Below are 12,971 nucleotides of genomic sequence, written 5' to 3'. Positions count from 1 at the left end.
AAACAAATCAAGTTAATCCCGATAATGCTGCTCAAATGGAAAGCCGAATGCCTATGGGAACTCCTTCTTGTACTGAGCTACCGTCAACCTTACTCACTGTATTAACGGATCTTCACATCGAAAATCGCACTGAATTTTCTCAACAGCCGTTAGATAGCCAACTAGTTCCAGAAAAGAAAATCACGACTCCCTTCAAAAACAAATCTAAATTTAATCCTATCATGCCGCGAGATGGAATCGATATTTATAACGAACATGTGATCAATGAACTGAAAAAACTGAATTTCAAAACGTGTGCAATGAAGAATAAAATGTCCAGACAAAACAGAATGTATGACAATCTTGTAGCCAAAATACAACAAAACAATCAGATTGTCATCAGAAACTCAGACAAGGGAGGTAACATGGTATTATGGGACAGAAATCAATACATGAGTAAGGCCATGTCTCAACTAAATGACCGTAATTGCTACAAACTCAGCAGTGCCTTAGCAATAAAAGAGACTTTCAATTCATTTCATTTAAAACTTCTGGCCTGGAAGAGTGCTGGCCTAATTACAAAGGATGAACATTTGTACATGAAGAAGGACTATCCCATCATTCCGAACATTTACTTTATCCCTAAAGTTCACAAGGACGCTGTGCACCCCCCCGGAAGGCCCATCATTTCTGGTAGGAACAGTTTGTTGGAACATACCTCGAATTACATTGACTTTTTTTTGCAGGACTATGTCATTGGATTAGCTTCCTACTTAAGAGACACTAGTGATTTTCTTGATAAAATCAAGGATTTTCTCTGGGACCCTGAATATCTACTGCTTACTCTGGATGTTTCATCTCTTTATACTTGTATAGACCACAAGGACGGTTTAAGAGCCTTAAGTTACTTTTTTTCCAAAAATAGACCAACCTCCCCCGAGCATAATCAAATGCTATTAGACATGGTGACTTTCTGTTTACATCATAATATGTTCACCTTTAACCAAGTCTATTATCAACAAATGAGGTGGTTGGCAATGGGAGCCAGCTTCTCCCCCAGTTACGCCTGTATTTTTATGGGCTGGTGGGAGGAGCTGGTTCTAAAGGGCACCTTAGGTGAACTTTACCATAAACATGTCAAAATGTATTACAGGTATATCGATGACCTTATTTTTGTTTGGAAAGGTACCAGGGAGGAGGCCCAGGAGTGGGTTAATCTTTTGAATATCAACAATGTCAACTTGGAATTTACCTGCACCATGAGCAATACCAACATTCACTTTCTAGACATAGAGATATACATTCATGATAACATACTGGAAACTAAGTTGTATAGAAAGGAGACAGCGGGTAATTCCATTTTGCATTACACCAGCTTCCATCCTAAACATCTTATTCGCAGTATCCCTTACGGGGAAATGCTGCGAATAAAACGCATCTGCAGTAATCCAACTGATTTGAAGATGGCTCAAAATGAATGTAGGGACAGATTCCTCGCTAGAGGTTATCCTACTCATATCATTCAAACAGCCATCAACAAAACTGCCGAACTGGATAGAAACCTTCTCCTAGTCCCTAAGACTAACAAATTGCCTACATCGGAATCCAGAGTAACACCAAATACTGGTACGGTTAGACTTATTGTGCCCTACAGTGCACAAAAAGGTGCCATAAACAAAATCATCAACCAAAATTGGGCCTTAATTCGTTCAGACCCGATTATAGGTCAAGTCATGCCGATTAAGCCTAGTATTACTTATAAAAGGGCTATCTCCCTTCACAATAGTCTTGTATCCAATTGTCCCGAGGTGACCCCTTCCAAGGATTGGTTAAAAAATTCTAGAGGTTTTACCAAATGCCATTCATGCAAGGCATGCACTTACGGTATCAATAAAACTAGTTACCGCACAGCCTTCAGTAGTAAAGAGTTCAAAATTACTAAGTCCCTTCACTGCAAAACTGAGTACGCTATCTACATCTTAGAGTGTACATGTCCCTTACGGTACGTGGGAAGTACCAAGTTACCAGCTAACGTTAGGATATTACAGCACATTAGGGCCATTACTAACTCTGACCCCACCTACCCTGTGGCAAGACATTTTCGCGAGATCCACAATAACAATCTAGTGGATCTCAAATATTATGTCATTGACACCATTCCGAAAACTAAACAAGGGGGTGACCGTGAACATCTTATGCGTAAGTTGGAGACGAGGTACATTTTGAACTTCAATAGTAAGAGCCCGGGAGGGCTAAACAATACTGAAGACTTACATACATGTCTATAAGTATAAAAATTGTCAGCAAACCCCAAAAGTGATGTTTTGGATTTACTTTCTTGAATGCAACTGAACCTTTGGCCATTTTTTGACTTCGTTGTCCCAGCCCCAAACTGTATAGAGAAACTGTCCCTTGTGTCCTTCCCCTTCTTGTTTTCATTGTAACCTATTGTTTATTGACTAAACCCTGAAACCCTTTTTAGTCATATCGTCACTTTAAGTGGTTTAACAACATAGTTTTTTGTAAACCACACATAGGCTTTTTTGGACTCTGTCCCTATCGGCTGCATTTCTTCTCCCTGTTCATTACCAAAATCCTCATACTGAGGTTTTTTAATCATCAAGCACACAATCATTTTATGCACTTAGTGAGGGTTCTTTTTTGGATACTATCCTTCGAGTAATATTATCTATGGGTTCTGAATCAAATCTCCGTTAAGGGGAAAAGGAGGGCTTCCTCCGCAATTATGGGCACACTCAGACAAATTATCATTCAAGCATTATGCTTTAAATCATGTCATGACCAACTCGATGTTACTTAGGGCAGTATATTTGTATATTTGTGTATATATATGAAATGATTAAGTTTTTTTATACGGGACTATTTTTTGTATGATTGAAAAAGCTTTTCTTAAATATACTGATGTATTCTTAAACATATGGATACATGTTTTTAAGCACTTTGCACTTTTTCCAAAATACAATAACTATTAACATTGCACACAAATGTGATGTGCGCATTTTTAATTCAATTTGCCCATGCACACATTTACTAAGATCTACGTTGGTCAAAAGCAGCAATTAATTACATATAAATTGTTGTGCTGAGTTTTTTCCTAAAAAATTGCAAAAAAATGTGCATGTATTAGACAGTAAATGTACTTTTCTTTCCCAGTATTATTCTTGAACTTTTGTGAATTCATGTATATATTTCATATACTTATCTTTACTCGAAGGAGAACTTTCAAAATGTATTTCACGTTTTTCTTTTATGTCTATTGTAATCACAGTCACGTGCTTTGGGTGCTAGCTGTCTTAATGGTCCGTTCAAGGTTTGAACGTTGTCATGTGATCAAGCCACGTTTGTGGTGAAACGCGTTATGGCTGACTAGCGAGGAATAAACGCTACTTTTGCACTTACTCTGGGTTCGTGTCTGCTTTCGTGGTATGCTGAGGAACTACTATCGGCATCCGAGTCTTTCAAGCGGCGCTTGGGATATATATATATATATATATATATATATATATATATATATATATACATATATATTACCTACTGGCGGTTGGTAGTTATAGGTAGTACCTAGTTTCCATTGGAAATCCGCAACATTCTATTTGGAATAACTTTGGCGCCGGACGACGAATCTTCACAAAATTCTCCAAGAACATGGCCTGCTCCGCTCTGCTCCTTCACTGATAGTTTGGGGGTGATTCGTGAAGCGGGGGCCAAGAAAAAAGGGGGGTCCCAAAACGTGTTTTCCCCATGCAATTTTCCATAGGGACCTTTAGACACGGCTACAGCCTGAACTGCTGAACGGAATTACACCAAATTTGGCAAAAAGAACGAGTTCGGTTCGCAGATTACGCTTTTTGTTTGGTTTATATCTGTTCAGTAGTTCCTGAGAAAATCAAAAGATATATCTATGGACGAAGTATCGTACGCGTACGGTAAGCGTACCGTAAAAGTACAATTATGAGCACGAGCGGCATGCTGATTGGCTGTCAACTGTCTGTCAACACTCGAAACCAGGAAGTGTTGGCAGCCATCTTGTGCCTCGGTAGAAAGCAGTGAAAGAACCGCAAAAAGCATGCAAAGGGGGCAGGGTAGAAACATCCTGACTCCCTAGGCCTGCTCAGGGGGTCCCACATGGGGACCTTAGGCCCCAAAAAAATATATATATTTATTTTTTAAATCGCGGGGTATGCATATGGTACGCGTACGCGGTGAAAAAGAAAAAAAAAATGAAGCCCGCATTATTGTTAATTAGCCCCCGGGGGGCCAAATCCTGGGGGCAATTTTTTTTTTATAACGGGGGGCCCAGAGGGCTTTAACTATATGTATAAGGGGGGCTCATGGCCCCCCCACATGCCCCGGGGACCGCCACCTCCCCGGGGCTCTAATATAGATAATAGGGGTGTCCGTGATGGACCCCCCAGCCCCAGGGACCAGCATCCCACGGGGCTTTTGAATGTTGGGAGGGGGGCCACGCGGCCCCCCTCCTGGAGCCTTTGATGGCCGTGGGGACCGCCACCCCCTAGGGCCGGCTCCTGCAGTGTCCCGGGTGCCAATCCTAGGTCTATGTGGAGTGGTGTGGCTCACTGGTTAGAGGCAGCAGACCCGGAAGCAGAGGTCGGCCCGGGACCAGGGTTCGATTCCCGACACGGCAGGGTCTTGGGCCATGGTCAGCGGACTCGATAATTCTCGCCTCGGTGCCTAATCCAACCATGGGTCCCACTCAGCAACTCTGGGCAATAGCTTGCTTAATCTCTACTAACGGCCCCATCAGCGCCGGGGATGCTTGTCTTCACCTTGGAGATGCCCAGGAGGGACCATCTCAAAAGGAAAGCCAGGATGGGTTCCCCAGCGGTATACAGCGCCGGGACGCCCCTTTGCTGGGGCAGCTGTGCGCTTTACAAGTATACAACATTTGTGAATTTCTTTCTGTTCTGCGTACCTTTGGCTCCAGAAAATATAGCTGTGTCCCACAATCCACACTCTAAGCATCTTGATGAGAAGTCTGGATGCACTCAGATGGCCTCTGTAAATGAAAGGGCAGTTTGTTTTTCTAAAATGGTGGATTAGTAGAGTTTTGAAAAAAGCAAAGAAGTGATTGGTTGTTTGAAAACCTTTTAGATAGAAAACTAGGGTGCAAATTTCTGTTTTTTAAAAGCCTGTTATTTATTGGTTAAGAAAAAGTGATAGAAAAGAAAATTCCTTAAGAGAAGCTGGAATATTGACAAGTCAAGTACACTTGCTGTTTTTATTTGCAACAATGTATGATGAACCTTTGACCTGTGTGCTCAGTTAGGTGTTCCCTGAAGAGTTTCTATGGCAACTGGCAGAATGTGGAATGGGGGAAGGGTTGAAAGTTTTGACAGTTGGAAAGGGTTCAAAAGTTCAAGCAATAGAAAAGTGTGTTTCGTTTTGATTTAATGTGGGAATAAATGTGATTTGTTATTTATTTGTATATGTGTGTAGATTGAGTGTGTAGATTGACAGGAAAAGTTTGCTATTTGCTGTAGGACTTCCTGACTCCCTAGGGCTGCTTAGGGGTTTTTACAATGATCCCCAAGGTCAAAATCTTTTATTTGTTCTTGCTTAGGTAAGCTTACGGGACGACTTGCAGACTTCGCAGCGTACGTCGCACGTACGTGCATGGTACGCGCACGGTAAATCTACCGTAAAAAAAATAGCCTCTATCACTAATTTTTATAATCCCCGGGGACCCCCATCCCCGGGGCTTAAGTCCCCCCACACGCTCCGGGGACCGCCACCTCCCCGGGGCTCTAATATAGAAAATAGGGGGGTCCATGACGGACCCCCCAGCCCCAGGGACCACGACCGCCCGGGGCTTTTGAATGTTGGGAGGGGGGCCGCGCCTGGAGCCTTTGATGGCCCTGGGGACTGCCACCTCCCAGGGCCAGCTCCTGCAGTGTCCCGGGGTGCCTACCCCCGGGACACTGCTGTTTGCTATGGTAGGGCGGGACCCTCGGGGCTCCCACCCTACCATAGCAAACTGCTTTCCTATTTGAAAGAGAGAGCAGGAAACCTGCTCTCTCTTTGAAGTAGGAAAGCAGATTGCTTTTCATCAGAGAGAGCAGCATGTAAGCTGCTCTCTCTGACAAAAGCAATGCCGGCTCCCAAAGGACGCGGGGAGCCTGCTGGGACCGTGGGGGCATTGGGGCTCCCCCCACGGTCCCCAACATTGTTTTTCAGCCCCGGGGGATGGGGTTCCCGGGGATTATAAAAAATTAGTGATAAAGGCTATTTTTTTTACGGTAGATTTACCGTGCGCGTACCATGCACGTACGTGCGACGTACGGTGCAAAGTCTATAAGTCGTCCCGTAAGCATACCTAAGCAAGAAAAAATCTATTAAAAAAGTATATTTTACAGATATCTATCAAGTTTTTGTGTTTATATGTTGGCTGGTTCTAATGAGACCTTTTCTCTTTATTGGTACTTATAAGTAAGTACTTATGCATAGTCTAAACTTGTTGAGGAGCAGTGTTTTATAGAGTGCTGAACTTTTGACCTCTGTTGACAGTTGACTTTTGCATGATCTGTTGGGGGTAGGGTGGAAAGTTATGTCAGTTTAAAAGGTTTGAAATGTTGAACCAATAGAAATGTGTGTTTGGTTTTGAATTAATGTGTGAAGGAATTTGATTTGTTATTAATGTGTATATATGTGTCAATTGAGAGGGAAAATGTGCCATTCTTTGGCTCTGCTGCAAGCACTGAAGTAGAGAGATTCTGTATAAGACTATCTGCTGTGTGAGTGGCATTCTTCTTAATCTACCAATCAGTTTAAGAGGTGAGTTGATAACTTGTAAGGGAATGTATGTGGTGCATTATATTTTTAGTAAGAGTAATGTGTTTATCCTTCTAAATTTTGTAGAATCATATTGTGAGTTTGTCTGCATTTGGATAACTATTGTGATAAAATCATTTGGTAAGTTAATGTGTTTAGTGTGTTCTTTGTTAAATAAAGTGCAGTACTACAAAATGTAGAATGTGTGCAGTCCCTTTTTTAGTTGTAGAGCAGTTAATAGTGTTGCTTGCTTACAATTAGACTTGTGTTCTAAATCTTACTCACTTCTCTCTCCTCATAGTGCTCCTTGTCCTCAAAGTCCCTCCTGTCCTCACATTCCCCCTTTGTCCTCATTGTCTCCTCTGTCTCCTAGTACTCTCCCTTCTTTTTATATTCCCTCCTCTGTCCTCTTACTCCCCCCTCTGTCATCCTACCTCCCTCTTGACTATTTCCCAGTCAGTATACATACACTGCTGCATACAGTCTTGGGCAGATTTACAAGCCTCTTGTGCCTTTTTGTTGTTCTATTCTGTCACTTTTTAGATGTAATGTTGGCGTAAATAATGCAGCAGATTGGAAATGTATTTTCAAAATGAGTCAGGGTTGTCCACTGAAATGTAGTAGTTATATACATAGAATGTGTGCAGTCACGTTTTAGTGCAGTAAATGTGTTTTGGTAAAATGTATGGTCTCATAGTTTATGCCTAGTATCACACTGAGCGTCTGTTTACATTAATGAAATATACGTGCTCTTTTTTCCATAATCTCCCCCCTCTCTCTTCACAGTCTACCTCTCTCTGCTTATACTGTCCCCTATCTTCTGATATTCCCCCTCTTTCCTTATTCTCACTTACCTCTCCTCATAGTGCTCCTTGTCCTCATAGTCCACCTTGTCCTCATATTTACCCTCTGTCCTCATTGTCTCCTTTGTCTCCTAATACTGCCCCTTCTTTTTATTCTTCCTCCTCTGTCCTCTTACTCCTCTCTCTCTCATCATACCTGCCTCTTTACAATTTCCCAATCAGTATACATACACTGCTTCATACACTCTTGGCAAGATTTACAAGCCCCTTGTGCCTCTTTGTTGTTCTATTGTGTCACTTTTTGGATGTAATGTTGGCAAAAATAAAGCAGCATATTTGAAATGTATTTGCAAAATGAGTCCGGGTTGTCCACTGAAAAGTAGTAGTTATATATATGGAATGTGTGCTGTCACTTAAACATTTTAGTGTCGTAAATGTATTTTGGTAAAATGTATGGTCTCATATTTTTTGCCTAGAATCACACTGAGCGTCTGTGTGCATTAAGGAATTATACTTGCCCCTTTTTCTATAATCTCCCCCCTCTCCCCTTACAGTCTATCTCTCTCTACTTATAGTGTCCTCTCTCTTCTGATATTCCCTCTTATTCCTTATTCTCACTTTTCTCTTCTCATAGTGCTCTTTGTCCTTATAGTCCTCCCTGTCCTCATATTTCCTCTCTGTCCTCATTGTCTCCTCTGTCTCCTAATATTCCCCCTTCTTTTTATACTCCCTCCTCTGTCCTCTTACACCTTCCTCGCTCCTCATACTACCCCTTTTTTCTTATATTCTCCTCTGTCCTCATACTTCCCTTCTTTGTGTTCATATTCCCCTGTCTCTCTTCATATTCCTCCTCTCTCCTTATTTTCCCCCCTCTCTCTTCATACTTCATGTTTATCTTCATACTTCCTGTTCTCTCCTCTTACTCCTCCATCTCTCCCTTCATACACTCTGGGGCAGATTTACAAGCCCCTTTTGCGTCTTTGTTGTTCTATTGAGTCACTTTTTTTGTTGTAATGTTGGCAAAAATCATGTAGTAAATTGTATATGTTTTTGCAAAATTAGTCAGGATTGTCCACTGAAATGTAGTAGTTATATACATGGAATGTGTGAAGTCACTTAATCGTTTTACAGTAGTAAATGTGTTTTGGTACTGGTCTAATTTTTTTTGTCTAATATGTGCGTCTGTGTACATTAAGGAATTATATTCGCCCCTTTTTCCATATTTTCCTCCCTCTCTTGTCATACTCCCCCTTTCTCCTCTTACTCCTTCCTGTCTCCTCATACTACCCCCTTTTTCTTATATTCTCCTCTGTCCTCGTTCTCCCCTTGATTGTGTTCATATTTCCATGTCTCTCCTCAAATTCCTCCTGTCTCCTCATTTTCCCCCTCTCTCTTCATACTTCATTTTTTTCTTCATACGCCCTGTTCTCTTCTCTTACTCCTCCCACTCTCGCTTCATACACTATGGGGCAGATTTACAAGCCCCTTGCGCGTCTTTGTTGTTGTATTGTGTCAAGCCCTTTGTGCGCCCCTCTCCTCCTCATACTACCCCCTTTTTGTGATATTCTCCTCTGTCCTCGTACTCCCCTTGTTTGTGTTCATATTTCCCTGTCTCTCCTCATATTCCTCCTGTCTCCTCATTTTCCCCCCTCTCTCTTCATACTTCATTTTTCTCTTCATACGCCCTGTTCTCTCCTCTTACTCCTCCCTCTCTCCCTTCATACACTATGGGGCAGATTTACAAGACCCTTGCGCGTCTTTGTTGTTGTATTGTGTCACCTTTTTTATGTAATTTTGGCAAATATAATGTAGTAAATTGCATATGTATTTGCACAATGAGTCAGGGTTGTCCACTGAAATTTAGTAGTTATATACATGGGATGTGTGCAGTCACTTAGCCCTTTTACAGTAGTAAATGTGTTTTGGTAAAATGCATGGTCTCATATTTTTTTGTCTAATATCACACTGTGCGTCTGTGTACATTAAGGAATTATATTCGCCCCTTTTTCCATATTTTCCACTCTCTCTTGTCATACTCCCCCCTCTCTCCTCTTACTCCTCCCTCTCTCTTCATAGTACCCCCTTTTTCTTATATTCGCCTCTGTCCTCATACTCCCCTTCTTTGTGTTCATATTTCCCTGTCTTTCCTCATATTCCTCCTGTCTCCTCATTTTCCCCCTCTCTCTTCATACTTCATCTTTCTCTTCATACTACCTGTTCTCTCCTCTTACTCCTCCCTCTCTCTCTGCATACACTCTGGGGAGATTTACAAGCCCCTTGCGCGTCTTTGTTGTTCTATTGTGTCACTTTTTTTATTGTAATGTTGGCAAAAATAATGTAGTAAATTGCATATGTATTTGCAAAATTAGTCAGTGTTGTTCTTTGAAATGTAGTAGTTATATACATGGGATGTGTACAGTCACTTAACCGTTTTACAGTAGTAAATGTGTTTTGGTAAAATGCATGGTCTCATATTTTTTTGTCTAATATCACACTGTGCGTCTGTGTACATTAAGGAATTATATTTGCCTCTTTTTCCATATTCTCTCCCCTTTCTTGTCTTTACCCCGCCTCTCTCCTCATACAGGCCCCTTTCTCTTTATACTTCCCCTCTGTCCTCATACTACCTCTCTCTCTCCTCATACTCTTTCTTCTCTCCTCATACTTGCACCTCTCTCCTCATACCTTCTTCACTACTCATACTCCTCCATCTCCTCATTCTTCTTGCTGTCTCCTCATTGTACCTTTTGTCTCCTAATACACCCGCTCTTTTCTTATACTACCCTTTATTCACATTTTTCCCCCTCTGTTCTCATAGTCTCCCTTCTCTCCTCATACACACTCCTCTCTCCTTATACTTCTCTTTTTCCTCATACTTGCCCCACTTTTTGTATACTTCGCCTACTCTTCATACTCCCTCCTGTCTTCATATTTACCCATGTCTTAATACTTCTTACTGTCTTCTCATAGTACCCCCTCTCTCCTTATACACTCAGTCTTCACTTATATTTCTCTTTTCTCCACATTCTTCTCTCTGTCTCTCTTCATATTCCCTACTCTCTCCTTATACATACTTTTCTCTCCTTATACTCCCCCTTTCTTCTCATACTCGCCCCTCTTTGCACATACTCTCTGTTCTCTTCTCATACTCTTCTCTCTCTTCTCATATTCCCCCCTCTCTCCTCACACCCCTCTCTCTTTCCTTATAGTCCCTACTCTCTCCTGATATTTCCCCTCTTTCTTCATTCTCACCTTTGTCTTCTCATACTACCCCTGTTCTTATACTCCCCCCTGTCTTCATATTTCCCCCTCTCTTCTCACACTCCGTCTCTCTCTTCTCATACTGTGGAATTTTAGTTTGTGAACTGAACATCATCTGCGCCATCTTGCCCATTCCTCAGACTCACGTATGAACATACACGACAGCCATTTTAGGTATCATGGTCTCCCTGTTCACGATCGATCATCAGCGCACTTCCCTGACCCTGCAAGCATCCCCCATGCACCCTGGCTTCCCCCGCGCTCACATGCACAAGTCATGAACCCCCCTCTTCCGCATGACTCTGTCTCTGGGAATCACACCCCGCACCTGACCAACACCTCCTTTCCTTCCATGAATACCCCTCTATTGATAAACCCTTCCTCTATGCTCGATTGTCCACACCGATCCTTTCTTTGTTATGTTATGTTATGTTATGTTATGCACTTTTATTAGGCGCACAGCTGCTCCAGCGAAGGAGCGTCCTGGCGCCGCGACAAGGTAGCAGCACAACACAACAAATAAAAACAGTAGTGGAAGTGGACTAAGGGAACAGGAAAGTTTTCACAGCTCGGCGGAAGGAGAGCAAGTCCCTAGAGGCACGAATCGCCGGGGGAGAGAGTTCCACAACATAGCAGTGCGGACTTGAAAAGAACGTCCGCCGGCTCTGCTGCGCTTAACACGGGGGACAACCGCGAGTTCCAAATCAGCGGATCTTAAAGATCGAGCAGGGGTGTAATGAACCAGAAGCTTGGATAGGATCCTGGCCGGGGATCCCTTAAGTATTTTGTAGGCGACACAGAGGACCTTAAATTGGATCCGCTGAGCCACCGGTAGCCAATGCAACGATCGCAGGGTGCTAGAGGTAGGACAAGATCTAGGTAGTCCTACTACCGCTCTCGCAGCGGCATTCTGAATCCGCTGCAAACGACCAATTTCTGCTTGGTTTAAGCCAGCGAATAAAGAACTCGCGTAATCCAGCCTAGAGATGACAGTGGCTTGGATCACGAGTTGCCGGGTGGCGGCATCAAAAAACTTAAGCACTGGGCGAAGGCCTCGTAGGATGCCGAAGCAACAGGCCGCCGTACGTTTAGTGTGACATGCAAACGTAAGGGAGGGATCCAACCATACTCCGAGGTTTTTAAGCTCGGAGACTGGGATAGGTGTAGGACCCAAGTCCCCTGGCCACCATCTGCTACCCCAAAGTTCCGGTTGCTTCCCAAAAATCATGACCTCGGTCTTACTGGCGTTCAGCTGGAGACAGTTGGACGTCATCCAGCCAGCGACCGCCCTCAGTCCTTGTTGGAATCTAGGTGCATCAACATCGGCATCCCCGCTGATCGTGACCGCTAGCTGGGTGTCATCGGCGTATGACACCATTGTCATACCCCATTGACGAACAACCTCAGCCAGCGGCCTTACGTATAGATTGAACAACGTAGGACTCAGCGAGGAGCCTTGGGGGACCCCCAGATCCAGCATATGGGGTTTGGACTGATGTGGAGGGACGGTCACGCTAAAGGTCCGATTAGCTAGGAAAGACCGGAACCATTGGAGAGCGGTACCCGTGACACCAGCCTCCTCTAATCGACGCAGAAGGATGGGGTGTGATACGGTGTCGAAGGCGGCGCTCAGATCTAATAGCACCAGCGCCGCCGTTTGACCCGCATCAAGCACGGAGCGCAAATGCTCTACCATATACAGCAGAGCCGTCTCCGTGCTATGGCCTGCTCGAAATCCATTCTGCGTCGTATCGAAGATATCGGCTTGGAGAAGATGTTGCGAGAGGACCGCGTTGACATGCGCCTCAGTCACCTTGGCAGGCCACGGCAGAAGAGAAATTGGCCGATAGTTTTCGGGCTTACTCCCGTCCAGGCTTGGTTTCTTGAGAATGGGCCGCACCATGGCCTGTTTCCACTTGAGTGGAACTACACCAGATGTTAGCGATGCATTTATCAAGGAACATAACGGTGAGATGTCATGCACCGCCAGATCCTTGAACACATCCGGGCGGAGCGGATCTGCTGGGGACCCTGACCTCACTTGGCAAGCCAGTTTACCAAGGCTTTCAGTTGTTAAAGTCGGAAAAGAGTGCAATTCCTCTACAGTCAAGGGTTTAA

The sequence above is a fragment of the Lissotriton helveticus genome, chromosome 3_1 (assembly GCF_964261635.1).
Source record: "Lissotriton helveticus chromosome 3_1, aLisHel1.1, whole genome shotgun sequence".
Lineage (NCBI taxonomy): Eukaryota > Metazoa > Chordata > Amphibia > Caudata > Salamandridae > Lissotriton > Lissotriton helveticus.
This window is presented reverse-complemented; position numbering follows the sequence as displayed.